Below are 17,236 nucleotides of genomic sequence, written 5' to 3' on the forward strand. Positions count from 1 at the left end.
AAGTCTTATTTTCAGATTTCCTCTAAAACAAGCCCACTGGAAAAGGATTAGGGGTTCCTAGCCACCCCCAACTTTCTCTGCCATAAATGGAATTAAAAAAAAAAACCCGAGTGCAACCCCCCCCCCCACACTCAGAAGCCAGAGTCAGAACTTTCTCCCCCTCTTCCTCCCCTACCACCTGGGGAAAAGAAAGAGTGCTATTATTAAAATAGATTCTTCAGCATAAAGGGGAAAATTTTTCTAAGTGGTATCTTAGTTCCTTTTTTAAAGTAAGAAGTGAAAGGGAATAATACAAAGCCAAAACAATTACTAAACTTCAATCTCACGAATTCTTACACTGTGAAAGTGGGAGATGGTGCTGGAGGGGTAGGAGCAGCTGGACACCTGAAGAAGTATGTTCTTTTCCCAGTTAGTCTTTCCCTCTAGTTCCTACATGCATAGGAGGTAAGTCTTCAGAGGCCTCCTGGATTTTATACTTACACAACTGGGAAAGTGGCAGGATGGGGGGGGGGGGCTTCTGGGTGATTCCCAATAAAAGAATGATCAGGATTCAAAATGAAAATCAAAATAACCAAAAAGGAAAAATGCTCCAGTGTACTCCAGAAGTCTGCAAAACAGTATCTAAAATAAATAGGACTTCTCGGGAAGAAAAGTCATTTCCCATCAAGGACACACCTTAAAAGTTCTCGATACATTAAGTAAGCACAAACTAGTGGTCTGACAGTCACATTTTCAGTCAGCAATTACATTAGTTCTCTGCACTTGTCACTACAGAAAATAACTTGGGGGGGAACCTCTTACTCAGCCTTCTCGAAGGAAAAATTGGACGTCTGATATCTGATTTGGTACCAATCAGGGCAGTCGACCCACTTGGGGAAAAGTAGTCAAGAAGAAGGCTCTGGACGTCCTTCACTTACAAAGAGGTGAAAGGCCCCCTGAGGCCCCTACCTAGTCTTTAGGCCTGGCCAGCAGCTGTGGCTACCCTGCCTCTTTTGTTGGCCTTAATCTCATGTCAAGTTATTCAACCAACTCAAAAGCGATGAAGACATAATTGAATCAACCTGAACTAAATCAGACCTAGGCCTCTTAAAACACCCAGCTTAAAGGCTCCAAACCATCCCCAAAATCAGGAACCTGGCCACAGGATCGATCCTAAGGCACACATGGTGCCCACAATCAGGGACCCCAGGCTGGCTCCCCTTTCTCAAGGCGTGCTCAGGAATGCCTGTTTCTCAGAAAGAGAAACTAAGGCTCAAGGACACAAACCTTCGATCTGGGAACGACCACCCTTTTCCGCCCCCGGAACCAAACAATAAAAAGTTATAAAGTTTCTACCGCCCGAATGCGGACCGGCCCCCACGGTGGGGGGGGTCCCAGATAGGGGGACCCCAGGGCTTCGGCTCACTACAGGAAGAAAACCTTTGGGGAAAAATCCCCGCCTGCTGTCCCCACCCCCACTCTCCCCGCCCAAGAATGCGCTTCCCGTGCTCCGAGGGTCCGTGGCGGGGGCGCCCTTCACCGTGCGCCCGCCCGCTCGCGTCAGGGCTAAACTGAGGTGCTCGGGGCCGCACCCTCCAGCGTGCGGTTCGGCCTCTCGCCGCCCCGCACGAACTTCCCACGGGAGTTTGCGGGGCGTTCTAAGTTTGGGCGTGAAACCGAACACCTTCCCTCACTTGCGGGACGCAGGTCCGGAGGGGGCGCGGACCCCCGACGGTCACGCCGCGCCGGCGGGCTATTGTCTCGGCCGTCCCTCCCAGCCCCACGCGCTGCCCCGGCCGTGGGGACGCGGCCCCGGAGCCCCTTTACCTGCGGCCGTCCGGCTGCACCGCCCGGCCGCGGGCTGAACCAGCGGCAAGGGCAGCGCGGCCTTTGTGCGTCCGCCGCGGGGCCCCGACGGCGCGGGGCCCCGGACGGGGCCGCTCCATGCCCGCCTCCCACGGCCGCGGGTGCCGGGACCCCCACCCACACAGCGGCTCCGGGGGGCCGGGCTCACCTCCGGCGCGGGACGAGGGAGCGGCGCGGGCGCCCCCTACTCGTCCGCGCGGGGACAGTGCAGGCGCGGGGTCCCTGCGCGGGCGGCCGGCGTCCGGCGGGGGGACTGTTGGGGCAGAAAGTGCTCGCAGCAGCTGTTGCGCCCTCCCCCCTGGCCGCGCCGCCCGACGCCCCGCCCCCAGCCGCGCCTGTCACGCCCCCTCGGCGCCCGCGCGTGTGCGCAAGCGCATCCCTGGCCCGCCCACCGGTGCCGGCCACGCCCCCCACGGGCCCCCCGAGGCGCGAGCCCCGCAGAGCGGCGCGCGCACCCCGCTCCCGCCCCATGGGCTCCCGCGCACGCGCGCCGCGCTCCACCTCCCGCCATCCGGCCTAACGTGGCGCGCTCGCGCCCGGGCGGTTCCAGTGACAGGTATTCTGGAGGGGGGGGCTGCGAGCACAGCGCGCAGGCGCACAGCCATCGCTCCTTCGCTGCCTCCCCCTCCCTTGCAAGGTGCGCCCGGAGGGGAGGGGAAGGGAGGAGCCGGTTGCCCAACTCCCGGGTCGCCCAGAATCAGGAACAAAAAAAAAAAAAAAAACTTGCCAGAGCTCACAGGATAGCGGTGTTCACAAGAAGGGAAAAGGAAAATACTTTCCAAAGATTCAATGTGAGGAGGATTAAAATTTCCCCAAATCAGTATTTGTCTTTTTAGTAATTATCTTTTTTCCTTAAGACCTGGGCTTGCCTTTCTATTATAATTTCGTGTCTGAGTTTGCACTTGGTACCACAAATTATTGAGTTTGCATAGAAATTCACTTGGGTGAAACTAGGTTTAAAAGTGGGGTCAAAACAAAAACGAACACTGCCCCCACCACCCCACTCACTAACAACGTTTCCCCCACGGTTGGGTTCCTAACTCATAGAAAAGATGAAAGACAGGAAAAGGTGATGACTCCAAAGGCCTAGGACAGATGCCCCCTATTTTTAAGCAAGCCCCAGGGAGGAACTATGGCGGCCACAATCAGATCCAATAATTCTTCTACTCCAAAATGCAAATGAATTCAAATATAAAATAGATCCATTGCTGCATACAGAAAAGCCAACTGGTTTCTTTTTCAAGCTGGCCCTTCGTGTGTCAAAAAGTAGAAAAACATCAATAAAGCATTCATACCCATTTCCTAAATCAAAAGGGGGGGGAGGGAGCCTGAAAAAAAAAGCCGACCGGAACTGGTAAAGCAACGCAGTCCCTAATAAATAGGAAGAATTCAAGAAGCCAGCTTATCACAGGGCAAGAATCTGCCTTGTAGTATGTTTTTGCTGTCGTTTTACATAACTACCAACCCACATATGGTCTCGTTAGTCTTTTTTTCAAAGGAAGTGAATCAATTACTTACTCACAATTAATTAGCAGCGCTGGAATAGATCCTTAAGCCAACCCTGATTCTCATTCAACTACGTTAAGATATCGATCATTTTTAGTACTAGGGTTCCTTTTCTCGCCACAGATTAATCTTTCTTTAAAGTATTGGTTAAAGCCTTCTAAATATTCACGCTCTACACGAAACAGCTCTGCAAACATTCATAAGCAGGAGACTTCATTTAACTTTGTCCCAAAAAACGATAGGGGGGAGGGGGTAGGGGGCAGCTTTAATACAAAACAAAGAAAACCATGGCCAAGTGAAGCGGATGGAGGTTGAGGCTAACCCTATGTGTAGCCTCAGTCTACATGTTAATGGATAACCTTTGCACTCTGAAGCCTTCAATACTGTAAACACAATAGTGCTGATAGTTAAAAATCCCAGTGTAGAGATGGAGCATAAAGGAAAGTCCAAACTTCTCAGCAGCTATAGGGAAACAATCAAATATTTTGACAAATAATCGTGTGGCTAGGAACAATGAGATCGGGCTCTCAGACCTCGTAGCTACGGAGTTATTTTCAGAGTAAAGAAGAAAGGGGGGGGGGTGTTTTTCCTCGGTGCCCTCACAAAGCCACCACTCTAAGCCATTTTGGCATGAGACGGTCTGTTACTGTTTCTCCCCCCTTCCTCCCCCCCACCACAAATAAAAGGGATAATAATAATAATAATAAAAACTTACTATGTTGTAGCTTTTAAAATTGAAAGAGAACTGCCTTCCCTGGTCTATCTGCTAAGAGATGTGTGTGTGATCCTAATGTCTGTCTGAGCAAAGAATTACAAAGAACCTTCCCCTCCTGGAGATGTGCCAACAAAACAGGGAAATCGTTGCAAAATTCTGCCAGTGACGGCTGCGCTTGCAAACACACACCGTGTTTTCCAAGGGACGTGGGGGATAGGAATTCCTGCCTTAGAAAGCAGAGGCTCGTGCATTTGGGAAGCGTGGTTTGTTAAGACACAATTAAAAGTCGGAAAGTCACAGGAGAATACCAGGGACGTTTGGTTTCGTAATAAGCAGCTAAGAACTCCCCACTCCTGGGCGAAGTGGAAACTGAAAAATCGAACGTTGGTCTCCACGGCCTTGGCCCCGCCCACGCGGAACCCAGCTTCGCCATCACTCACTTCCCAGGCTGCGCTACCTCTAAAGGAATCAGGTGCTGGAGGACCCTGCTACTAGGATCTGCACGTGTACCCAAACCCAGGCTCCATCCCATGTCCTCCTGAACCCGACAAACCTCAATTAAGTCTCGTCCTTTTCACTGTTCCCAAACAGCCCACACACACACATTTCCCAGTGTGCGCTTATAAAAAAAAAAATCACACCATTATCTCTGATTTCATCTTAGTGCTAGCAGGCCTCTTCTTCCTTGAACTAACATCTGATTTTCTATCCAGATCCTGCCTGTATTCGAAAATCTTACAAAAACAGGAGCAAGCCTGGTTTGCTGCATATACTATCTACAGGAATCATCTTTTTGAGACAAAGTCCTAATTAGAAGTGCAGATGGAATATAATCGTTCCTAAGTATTTATTTCACTGTGGAACAGATTACAGAGAAACAACTTGGAAACGAAATCCCTGGAGCTGCAGCAGAAACGGCACACAAGCTCGAAAGAACTCAGTGTGCAGGGCAGGGGAACCAGAAAAACTGCAGCCAGCAGGAAACAGAAAGTTAGGCGAACCTGCATTTACAACTACAAAGGACGTTTGAGAGGGAGGCAGGGGCAGCCCTCTTCCCAGGACTGAAAGCACTAAATTAAGGAGAGATAACAAACAAAGCCGAGGGAGGGCACTCCACTTTTCCCTTCCTAAATTTCAAACCCAAGGAAGTCATCAGTTTTGAAAATACTCAAAAGGTTAAGAGAAAAGTAGATGGCAGAAGTTACCTTTCAGGAGGGAAACCAGTGCTGGACTAGAAATCCTAGGAGCCTGCCACTCCACCTGGCCCGGAACAATACAGGAGAGGTGATCGCTGGTTTTTACAAGCAGACCAAAAGGGAGGGGCTAAGAGTAAAGCTCAATTTAAATAGAGGTTGACATATAATGACTTGATTGACTAAATCAACCTCGATTGGGTTAAGAATACCATTTGATTCTAAGTACATCTGTCCCTTTGGCAACTTTCTTAACCCCTTTACAGGCACAACTATTTCTTCCTCTAATATTGCTGTTTCTCAAGTTTGCCTTCTCTCAAAATATTCATGGAAACTGCCTTACAGATTTGTACATATAACGTTCTCAGAGAAGCCTCTCTCAAAACGTCTTCCATTCAACAGGTTTTTCCCAATGGGACAAGGGAAGAGAAACAGAGAAAAGTAAAATTCCTTGAAATCCAGTCATGGCTCCCTTGGAAATCAAGAGAACCATTTTCTATTCACATACTCAAACTTTAGAAGCAGGCAGAAAGGCGTTCAAGGCTAGTCTGAATACATGAGATCCTGTCTCAGGAAAAAAAAAAAAAAAAAGCAGGACTGGGAATCTAGTTCAGGTGGTGGAGTGCTTGCCTGCATGCAGGAAGCCTGTATCTATCTCCAGCACTACATAAACAAAGCATGGTAGCCATGGCTGAAACCCCAGCACTGAGGAAATGGAGGCAGAAGGATCAAGAGTGCAAAGGCATTCTCAGGCAAACAGTGAGGTTGAACCCAGCCTGCACTATATCATAAGTCCTTGTCTCAAAAAATAATAATAACAGCAGGGCACAGCGATGCATGCCCTTTAATCCCAGCACTCTGGAAGCATACACAGAGGCAGCAGATCTCTGTGCTTCTGAGGCCAGCCTGATCTACATAGTGAGTTCCAGGGCAGCCAGAGATATGTAGAGGGACTCTGTCTCAAAGATGATGATGATGATGATGATTATTATTACTGTCATATTGTTAATATTATATCAATATACACATATTTAGCAACACAATACTTCCTGACAATATTGCACCAGTAAAATAACAATGTTAGGCCTGCTAATACTATGATTTAGGATACAACATTTTGGAAGACAGCTTGAAAACTACTTGGAAAATAAGAATTATGTAGTAAAACTGACAATAACTATAAAAAAATACCAATACTGATTTGTTATTGTAATTACATATTAAATATTTTAAAGCTACAGGAATATTCTAGTTAACTGCTCTGTCTGCTGCCTCCTTGCATTATAATAAGCTTTTCCTCCCTACAAATAGCTCCATTAGATTTTATACACACATACATTTATCAGCAAATCCTATATTTTCTCCTATATTTTCAACTTTGGAGCTGGGAACAAGGTTGAGTTTGTAGAGCACTCACTGAACATGCACAAGGCCCCAGGTTCAATTCCCAAGCACCTCAAATGTCACTTCTGTCAATTTATCTGTGTCTAATTCCAGCCTGCTGGGGGGCACTCAGTTCCCTCCTCCAGACACACACGGTGATCACGTACAGTTTCTCAATCTATACAGTTTGGCCTTCATGCTTTCTCCACCCATAACAAAGGACATCCTTTACAGAGGAGAGCAGAGCCTGTCACCGCCCTGCTCATTGGTTTCCCATTGCCCTAGGCAAGAGCACAGCTTCCCTAGCCAGCCCGCCTAGCCTTTAAGTCTGACCTAACTCAAGTCTCCAAGTCTTTGCAGGGGCCTGACTTCAAATCCTACACGTATGAACCAGCAGTCTTCTTAGTTTCCACCACCAGTCCTGTCTCTGCTACCGCCACTTCCCACTGCACAAAAGCAAGAACGCCTAACCAGTCCTTCTCTCCTGAGGAGTCTGACATGGTGGCCTGGACAGAAATATCCTCTCCCTTCACTGTGGCTCAAATCCTCAGGCTACACCACTTAAGAGCTACATAATCTGGGCTGGAGAGATGACTCAGTGGTTAAAAGCACTGACTACCCTTCCAGGGGACCTGGGTTCAATTCCTAGCACCCACATGGCAGCTCACAACTGTCTCTAACTCCAAAATCTAACACCCTCACAGACATAAACACAGGCAAACACCAATGCGAGCAAAATTAATCATTTTTAAAAAGAGTTATATAATCCTAGACTACTATTTAATCCCTGTCCTTACCAAGAAAAGGGAGTGGTGAACCTGGCCTGGTAGCTCAGGGTAGTAACTACAGCTGCTCATAAGTTCAGGAACTGCCTGGTAAATTGGAACCCTGCCTCAAAATAGCAAAAACTAAAATGAGGAAGTGAAGGCCTTTAAGGAAACAGTGACAGGTGAATCTCTAAGTCTGTGATCACCCTGGCTTATAGTGAGACTCTCAATTAGTCAACTAAAGATCTGAGAGTACAAGGATGTAACTCAGCACTCAAGAGAGACAGGAGGATCGATCAGCATTTAAGGTTGACCTAGGTTACATATTAAGTTCTAGACTAGCCTGAGCTCCATGAGATTCTGTTTCAAAAAAAATATTAACAAAATAAACTAATCATGATGCTGGATGCCCAAGATCCTCAACACTAAGGAGGCAGAGGCAGAAGGACACCCTGTCTCAAAACAAAGCAGGGCTGGAGACGTAGCTCAGTGGTGGAGCACTTCCCTGGCATGCAAGAGGCCCTAGAGTACATCCCCAGTACTGCAAAATGGAAAATAAAGATGGAAGGTGAACATGACAAGAAATATAATGGTAATGCAACTATCCAGATTGCCTGCAGAAATAACACATCTCTCTATGGGACTCTGAAGCTTTAATGAGACTCATTGAGTACCTTCTGGGTACCCCTGAGCCCGCTGTGAGCAAAGAAGGCAGAGTGGAATGAAACAATGAGTCCTTGTCTTTCCTGGGCTTATCTTCTAAGACAGACAGAAGGGAATTGGAGAGAAGTAAGGAGTCGCTTCCCGGAAGGAAATCCAGCTACGGTCATTACAGCCAGGTGTGGCAGCCTAGCTCTGTAAGCACAGAACTGGGAACGGGTAAGCAGGGAGAATGAGGAGTTCCCCACCAGCCTATGCCACCCAACAAGAGACACTGCCTCATTAGAGACAGACAGACAGACAGACAGACAGACAGACAGACAGACAGACAGACAGACAGACAACACACACACACACACACACACACACACACACACACACACACACACACACAGACTGGGGCTGTAACCAAGCTGGGAAAGTGGTTGACTACTATACACAAAGCCCTCAGTCTGGTCCCCAGAAACACACAGGATGTGGCTGCTCTCTCTCACCTGTAATCCTGGTGTTTGAGTCAGAAGGACCATCACTTAAAATCAAACTCTACTACCCAAAAAATTGGAAAAAAAAAAAAAAGAACAAAAGATGTGGCTGGGCAATGGTGGCTCAGACCTTGGATCCCTGCACTGGGGAGGCAGAGGCAGGTGATCTGTGAGTTCAAGGCCAGCCTGGTCTACAGAGAGAATTCCAGGACAGTCAGGGCTACACAGAGAAACCCTGTCTCCAAAAACCAAAAACAAACAAACAAAAAAGGAAAAATGAATATACATTAAATATATTGAGTTAACAAAATAATGGCAAAGCCTGGGGGATTGCAGTAGGATATCAAAGGTTAATTTTCTTTTCTCATTCTGCCATCAACAGCACTCCACAGAGCTGTTAATGTGTCGACCCTCTCAGTCTGTGGCCCCACACCCTGATACCCCTCAACCTGCTCTACTGGTCTCCACATGACCCCGGCTTAAGTCATCTCCCCCATACCAGCAGCTCAAAAAAACCACCTCCAATAGTTTCATCTCCAATTGGTTCAATATTCAAGCCACCACTGCCCTGCCTCAAATCCTGAGTTTCTTAGACTAAAAGCAAAGTCTACAACAAAGGCTTCCAGACCAGGTAGCCGGTTAGAGCCAGATCCTTTGAACACCATAGATGTGGATTAGTGACTAAGAACCCTGCTGAGACAGGTGGATCTCTGAGAGTTGGAGGCCAGCCTGGTCTACAGAGTGAATTATAGGACAGCCAGGACTGTTTCACAGAGAAACCCTGTCTCAAAAAACACACAAAAAAAAAAAAACAAAAACAAAAACAAAAAACAAATCAGTGTCCCAACCAGAGCTCTCCCCACTGGGCAGAAGGCAGTAAATGTTTCTAAAATATAGATACTCAGTCAGGAAGGGCATCCCTGTAATCACGCTGTCAACTTGGGAGGCAGAGCCAGGAACATCAGCACAAGTCTAAGAGCAGCCTGGTCTACAGAGTAAGTTCCAAGAAAGCTGTCTCAAAAAATAAAATAAAAAAGAGCCTGGGAGATGGCTCAGCAGATGAAAACACTAGAACACTTGCTGCCAAACCAGACTGGACAACCTGAGTTGGATTCCCCAGGACCCACAAGGTGGAAGAAGGCAGCTGACTCCGGAAGGCTGTCTTTCTCTGACCTCCGTGTGCCATCTCCTCAGGAGTGCTGGTATTAGGCACGCACACACTCTAAAGAAATGTAATTTTCCCCATAAATAAATAATGTCCCAGACACGTGGTGTCACGTGCCTGTTATCCCAGCACTTCAAGACAGCCTGACTCCTTAAGACCCCATCTCAAATAAATAAACCAGTCTCCCAGAGTCAGGGTTGCCCATGCAGGTCTATAATCTCAGTGCTCAGGAAGCTGAGGCAGAAGGATTACAAACTGGAAACCAGCCTGAGCTATACAGAAAGACAAACACTAAAGCTGGGTCTGGTAGCCCATGCCTATAATTCCAGCCCTGAGAGTTGGGGGTAGGAGTCCTGAATTTCAGGTCAACCTCAGCCACACAACAACTTCAAGAGCAACCTGGTCTACAGGAGACCCTGTCTCCAAAAAAAAGGACAATAAAAATCCCAATGTAACTGTGCCCCTCAAAGGTACTTGCATGTCCTCCTAGGCCACATCTCTCGGGGTCCCTCCTTCCTTTCCCATCATCCTTGATTCCTCCAATCTGAGTCACCTCGTGCTCACGGTCCTGACCCCATCATCCTCCCAACCCCACTTCTGCCCTGTATGAAAATCTCCTATTTTGCCAGAACATGACTCAGTTCACTCTCTGGACACCAGGATGCAAAACCATATTGTGGCCCCAGCCAACCTGGCAGCATGATTCACTTAGTAAATATTTACAGTCCAGTCCTTTCTCCCAAGCAACTGAGCTAAGTAGTAATTACAGGAGTCCTACCTTCCTGAGGCTTCTATTTTAACAGAAGTAGATGTTCACCTAATTTAAACACAAATAAGTAATCTACCCCGGAGGTCATAGCTCATGTATAAGAGGGGCAAATACAATCATTGTAACAGGGAAAATCTTGAAACTTTGAAAAGCCCAATTTCAGAATATAAACAGTAGTTTATATTAGCAATAGAAGAATCAGAGTTCTCATGTGGCTGGATGTTGTCTTTAACACTAATATAGTGATTATGGAATGTGTGTGTATTAAGAAATATTATATATTCTAACTGCAAGCCAAGCCTACTAGTACTGATATGTGATCCCCAGTACTTGAGAGGCAGTGCTGAGGCAGGAGGATCACCAAGTGTCCCCGGCCAACCTCAACTGTCTTGTGAGCTCTAGGCCACGCTGAGCTACATAGCAAGACCCTGTCTCAAAAAAATAAGTATCTAAAAAAAATAGCCGGGCGTTGGTGGTGCACGCCTTTAATCCCAGCACTTGGGAGGCAGAGACAGGAGGATCTCTGTGAGTTTGAGGCCAGCCTGGTCTACAAAGTGAGTTCCAGGACAGCCTCCAAAGCCACAGAGAAACCCTGTCTCGAAAAAAACCAAAAAATAAAATAAAATAAAAAAATAAACATTTTAAGAAAATTTTTTCTGCCTAAATGTGGTAGCAAAGCCTTTAATCCCAGCACTTGGGAGGCAGAGGCAGTCGGATATCTGTGTTCAGAACTCACACTACAGAGTGAGTTTCAGGGCAGCTAGGACTACACAGAGAAGCCATGTTTCAAAACAACAAAAAAAGAAAGAAAGGAATGTTTTCAACACACACACACCAAAATATAGAAGATAATGTATTCATTAACAGCTTCAATTTCTCATTTTTCTGCATACACCTTTAAATAACATGACATTGTACCCCATATATAAACACAATTGTCATAGGTTAATCAAAAACAAAATTATGGTTTTGCAAAAATCCCCAATTCAAAGCAGCCTGGGCCACAGTGACACCCCATCTCCAAATGTGTGTGTGTACATGTATGTATATATGTATGTATATACATGTGTACATGTTTCTAAATATACTCTCACACACATACATACACACATATATATCTAGGGGAAAAGACCTAAAAATATTTTTTTTGCATTGCATCCAGGGCCTTGTGCTTTACTAGGCAAGCGCTCTGCTGCTGAAGTATATCCCAACCCTAGAAATATAATTTTATAAACATTTGACGAGCACTGTATTTATTCCTTCTCTTTGCTGCCTGGCCTTCCCTGACTTTCCAGTTTCCCCGACACACCAAGTACCCCATACATGCAACAAAGCTATGTGCAGGGGTTGGGCAGCTCAGTGGTTAGAGGATTTGTATAAAATCCCAAGTTTAATTCCAGCCCCTAGGAAAAGTGAAGCTTTTCGGGATGTCTGGCATAACCCTGTCCCAGCCTGTGCCCTTCAGGGCCCCCGTTCTTCCCTCAATACTAGTTAGGATCTAACACTACTTAGATCAAATGTCCAACCTGACTGGGACACAATGCTGTCAAACACCTTTGATGCCAGCACTGCAGAGGCAGGGTGATCTCTGTGAGGGAGGGAGGCCAGCCTGGTCTACACAGTAAGTTCCAGGACAGCCAGGGCAATACACACAAACCCTGTCCTGAAGAAAGTCAAAGTCTAGCATGTGTGAGGATAGGCACTGTGTTCTTTTTGATTTCTTGCCATGTCTCCAGCACCTAGAATAGTGTGTGGTGCATAGTAGGTGCTTAGAGTACAACCTCCTGCAACAACATTTTTTTAAGACTCACTATGTAGCCCTGGCTGGAACTCAAAGAGATCCACCTGCCTCTGCCTCTCTGGTGCTAGGATTAAAGGTGTGTGCCACCACACCTGGCCTTAAATATTTATATTAAGTAAAAAGTGGATGGGAAATCCCAGGGGCATGTTTATGCAATTAAACAGAAGATTCAAATGTTGAGACGCTTCCTTTCTTCCACAATGTGGAGTAAATGGATCTCCCCTTCAAGGACCTGCCTTCTATTCAGGGGGTTAGCTTAGTTCACACAGCCAGGGCAAGCACTCTACAGCACAAAAGTTCCAAAGCCAGCGTCTGAAGTGGGGTCTACAGAGGACAATGAGGGATCCATGGGATGCCTACAGGTTTGTTTTTTCTTTCTACGAACGTTTGAAGGTGACAGAGGGAGTTAGATCGTTCCAGGCTCAGGGGCCAAAAGCTCAAGGAACAGGAAGTCTAGCCTGGCATGGAAACCAGTTGAAAAACTGACCTAGGGCAGTTTGTATCAGCTGCCTGGAACTTCCTGGCTATTTTGTGGGCACACTTAGCAACTGGCTCAGTTATTAAGTGACCCGTCTCCTCAGACAGTAACACAGACCATCAGGGCTGCAGCCACGCAGATGAGGAGGTGTGTCCCGTTTTCAGGTCACTTTTACTGCAACTACAATGATAACTAGTAACAGAAGAAACAAGAAGGGCTGGGTGTGGCGGCCCACACCTTTAATCGCAGCACTGGGGGGCATTGGCAGGTGGATCTCTGTGAGCTGGAGGCCATTGCCAGAGCTGTTCCACGGAGAAACCCTGTATTGGAAAAAGAAAAAGAAAGAAAGAAACCAAAAGGAAAACCAAGAAAACATAGCTGGCAGGTGGTGGCTCACGCCTTTAATCCCAGCACTTGGGAGGCAGATGCAGGTAGATCTCTGTGAGTTTGGGGCCAGTCTGGTATACTGAGAGTTCCAGAACAGCCTCCAAAGCCAGAGAAACCCTGTCTCCAAAAACCAAAGCAAACCAAAAAAAAAAACAAACAAACAAGAATATATCCTGGGGCCATGCTCTGAGCCAGTATAAACTCAATGACTTGGGTACACTTAAAATCCCAGATGCCTAAAAGACTGAGACAGGTGGACAGACAGTTTCACACTTGCTTGGGCTACAGAATAAGTTCTGAATAACTGATGAAGTAAATGCTCTTACAGCCAGGCACACACCTGTAATTCCAACACTCAGGAGGTGGAGGCAGGTGGATCTCTGTGAGTTTGAGGCCAGCCTGGTCTACAGAACCAGTTCCAGGACAGCTAAAGCTGTTCATGGTCACCGTTGGCTATATAGCAAATGAACTCTATGAAATTCTGTCTTTAAAAAATAATAATGTTACACAGAGAAACCCTGTCTTGAAAAAAACAAAAATAATAACCTGATACAGAAAACAGACAATCCAAGATGACTAAACTTTCTGACTTAGTAACTTCTCTTATTCAAGGTTATCTGGCTGAAGTGAAACCAAACGGCATTTCAGATTCAATCAAAACACCAACAACATGTATGACGGACTTGGGCCCTCACAATTATCAATTACTCCCTAGATATGTCTTCAATTTGAGGCAAAGTGAGTATGGAACCCCTTCTGGGCCTGCAATTCCAGCTACATGGGATGGAAACATGGAGATTACAAGTTCAAGGCCTGTCTGGGCTACAGAATGAGTTCAACGCCAACCGTCTTAAAATAGAAAGTGTACGCAGAGCTGGGAGGCATCGGGTTCAACGCGTCCCCAATGACCGGGGCCCTGGACTCCCACCGAAACACCACACGGGGCAGACGCCCCCGAGACGCGTTCTTGTTCATTGGGTTTGCTTACTGTAGACACTGGCTCCTGAGCCACATACCTTAACGTGGGGTTCGGTCTTCCGTGGGCAAGCTCCAACTACCTGCTCAGCACTCGGCCACTTGCGATCCTTTCTGGGCGCCACCGGGCCAAGTCAGCCCAATTTAATCACCAGCGCGAGGGCGGGGCCAGAAACAACGCGGCCAATAGGCGCGCGAGAACACGGCTTGGGCCCACCCCCCAAGGCGAGATCGGGGCCGTGCAGCAAGCACCTACTAGTACCAGGCTCGCCCGGAAGTGAGCCCGTAACAGTCCTCCTGAACTTCCGGAACTCTGCCTTCGCTGCACTAGTTGCCACGCGGATCCCTGGTTGGCACCGGTGGAGACCTTTGGTGGTTGTCAGGCTAAGGCAGAAAAGCCACCGAGGGGGGCGGGATAAAGACAAAAAAAAAAAAAAAACCGAGCCAGGGTGCCTTCTTGAAAAAAGTTACTGGGGGCTGGAGAGATGGCTCAGAGGTTAAGAGCACAGGTCTGGTCTTATAGGGGACCTGGGTTCAATTCCCAGCACCCATATGGCAGCTCACAACTGTCTGTAGCTCTGGTTTCAGGAGATCTAACACCTTCTATACTAATGCAAATAAAATAAAATTAATAAATAGTTTAAAAATTGTTGTTGTTTTGAGATGGGATTTCTCTGTGCAGCCCTGGCTGTCCTGGAACTCACTCTGTAGACCAGGCTGGCCTCGAACTCACAGAGACCGTCCTGCCTCTGCCCCAGATCTTTTATTTTTAAATTAATTTCGCTTTTTTTTTTTTTATTTTGAGACAGTCCTATATTGTTGGTCTGGGACTCACTGTACAGAACTGGCAGTAATCCCCTGCCTCTGCTTCCGGAGTGCTGGGATTAAAGGCGCGCGCCACCACAGCCCGCCCCGGCTCGAAAAGTATTTTAAGAGACTTCATCCTGGAAGGGTCAAAACACCTGATACTTGGACCAACTTTCCGGAACTATTAGACCAGGCTGGCCTCGAACTCAGACCCACCTGCCTCTCCCTCCGGGGTGCTGCGTTTAAAAGTGTGCTCCAACATCGCCCGTCTGAGAGGGAATTTAAAATTCAGATGCTGGGCCTTTGAGTAGTAGGAATGATACATACGTAGGGAAATGCCAAAGAATTTAATATATATATATATATATATTTATATTTAAAATCACAGCCCAGGTACGTGATCCTTGCTTTTCCCATTCCCTCACACAAACGCCCCCGGCAGGAACCAGGAACGAGTCTCCTTTCTCCTCCTCAAGGGGTGGGGGAGGGGCGCGGTCATAAACCCTCCAAACCAATAGAAGCTGAATTTCCTGCAAGAACTTGTAAGCCCGGGGACACATCCCTTAAAGCAGACAGTAATGGTAGGAGCAGAATAAACGCTGTGGCTGGGAGCCCACGAATGAAAACAGCGTGTCCCCAAGAAAGCAAAGTAGAATTTGCCTGTGTGGCTCTGGCTTCAACCCCCACCTGGGACCCAGCACTGTGGGGCTGGAGAGGAAACCCCCCTTCCAGAAGTGTTGGAGTTGCATCATGAGCTCGGCCATATGGAGACAAATACAATATTCACTGCAAAATAAATAAATAAATAAATAGAGTACAAGGAAATGATAAAGTAAATGGAGAGGGCACTGCAGAGTCGCCTGTGGACCACAAGGTCATTCCCCCCCACCCCACCCTCCCAGGCCCGGGTGGAAAGCACTTCATTACCACGTTTTCAACCGGTCCTCCGGTTTCCCCTCTACTCCAAAGTCACTTTGTGGTTGTTTAGCAGTGATCAAAGCCCGTGTTTTTATACCTAAAGAAAATGTGTATTTACTTTCAGAAGAGCCCGGTCACGTGACTGACACCAGGCAGCCTCCCGCGGCCAGTGATTTATTAGGAGCTCTGAAGAAAGCTCCGCCTTGAAGCATCTTCCTAGGGCCTCTCTCAGCCTTTGGAAGTGGAAGTGTAAATTGGTACAGTCCGTGTGTACGAGAGTGGGGAGACAGGCCAGGGCCTTACTGACGTTCATTCATCCGGATTCAGCAGTACCCGAGCTGGGACTGAGGACCCAGACCCCAAGGAGGAAGAGTTCTTAGGAGAGAAGGTCTGCCCAGCAACAATGGCTGGAGAGACAAAATGCACACTCTTCCCCCAAGTCAAAGGAGTTACTCCACATTAACAGAAACAGTCATTTTTAAATCAGAATTTACACTCAGCCCCTCCCAAAGGGCTCAGCCATTAGGAAGCTTGCAACTCTCACAGAGGTCCAGAGTTCAGATCCCAAAACCCACCAAACACATGTTAATTCTAACATGGGATCCCTCGCTCTTCTGGTCTCACCTGTGCACAGACACACAAACACACACGTACCCATAAATAAAAATGAAATAAAATTTTCAAGATGAAATCAGAGCTTTATGTGATCCCAGTGCTTCCAGACAACAGGAGGGGTACCTGGAGTTTCAGGTCATCCTTGGCTACACAGTAAGTACCAGAACAATTTGACCTACCAGAATCCTTTACTAAAAATAATTAATAAATAAATGTATTTAAACTGTATTTTAAATATTAATAGCCCACTGGGAAATAGTTTTGATAGCAAATAGAAAATCCAAGATGCAATCTCACTATTTAAGTTTTACAAACCAACGCCGGGCGGTGGTGGCACACGCCTTTAATCCTAGCACTCCAGAAGCAGGGGGATCTCAGTGAGTTCCGAGTCCAACCTGGTCTACAAAGCAAGTTCCAGGACAGCCAAAGCTACACAGGGGAACAAAGTCTCCATAAAACAAAAATTCATATATAAAAACTACTAATTAAGCTAGGCATAGTGGCACACATGTTTAATCCCAGAACTTGGGAGGCAGAGGCAGGATCTCTGAGTCTCAAAACAAAACCAAACAAAAAAAACCTACAAGTCTTTTTCTAAGAAAAAAGAAGAAGAAGAAGAAGAATGTTGTAACACATGAAAATGTTTAAGTCCACCATGTAAGTGGTTCAACCTTTCAGTCACAGGTTTTGGGTGACTGAAGTAAGAGGCTCAACTTAGGGTTTATAAGACTATCTCAGAGAGAAAACGAAAATAAAGAAACAAGAAATGT

General features: G+C 46.9%; 1 protein-coding gene across 5 annotated transcripts in view; it reads right to left on the minus strand.

Annotated features, from left to right (window-relative positions):
* Znf217 (zinc finger protein 217) overlaps positions 1-14,233 on the minus strand; it is a 34,186-nt gene extending 19,953 nt beyond the window's left edge. Inside the window, exon 1 of one of the 5 annotated variants that reach the window (XM_040732836.1) lies at positions 14,168-14,233. The gene's annotated coding sequence lies outside the window, so the exon portion shown is untranslated. Of the gene's footprint in view, positions 1-1,806; positions 1,941-1,993; positions 2,133-4,066; positions 4,144-5,271; positions 5,336-14,167 lie in introns of those variants that run through there. The other 4 variants (XM_040732835.1, XM_040732834.1, XM_040732832.1 and 1 more) reach the window with 4 other exon arrangements.
* Positions 14,234-17,236: the final 3,003 nt, after the last annotated feature.

Source organism: Mesocricetus auratus, unplaced genomic scaffold (assembly GCF_017639785.1).
Source record: "Mesocricetus auratus isolate SY011 unplaced genomic scaffold, BCM_Maur_2.0 Super-Scaffold_100028, whole genome shotgun sequence".
NCBI classification, from domain to species: Eukaryota; Metazoa; Chordata; class Mammalia; order Rodentia; family Cricetidae; genus Mesocricetus; species Mesocricetus auratus.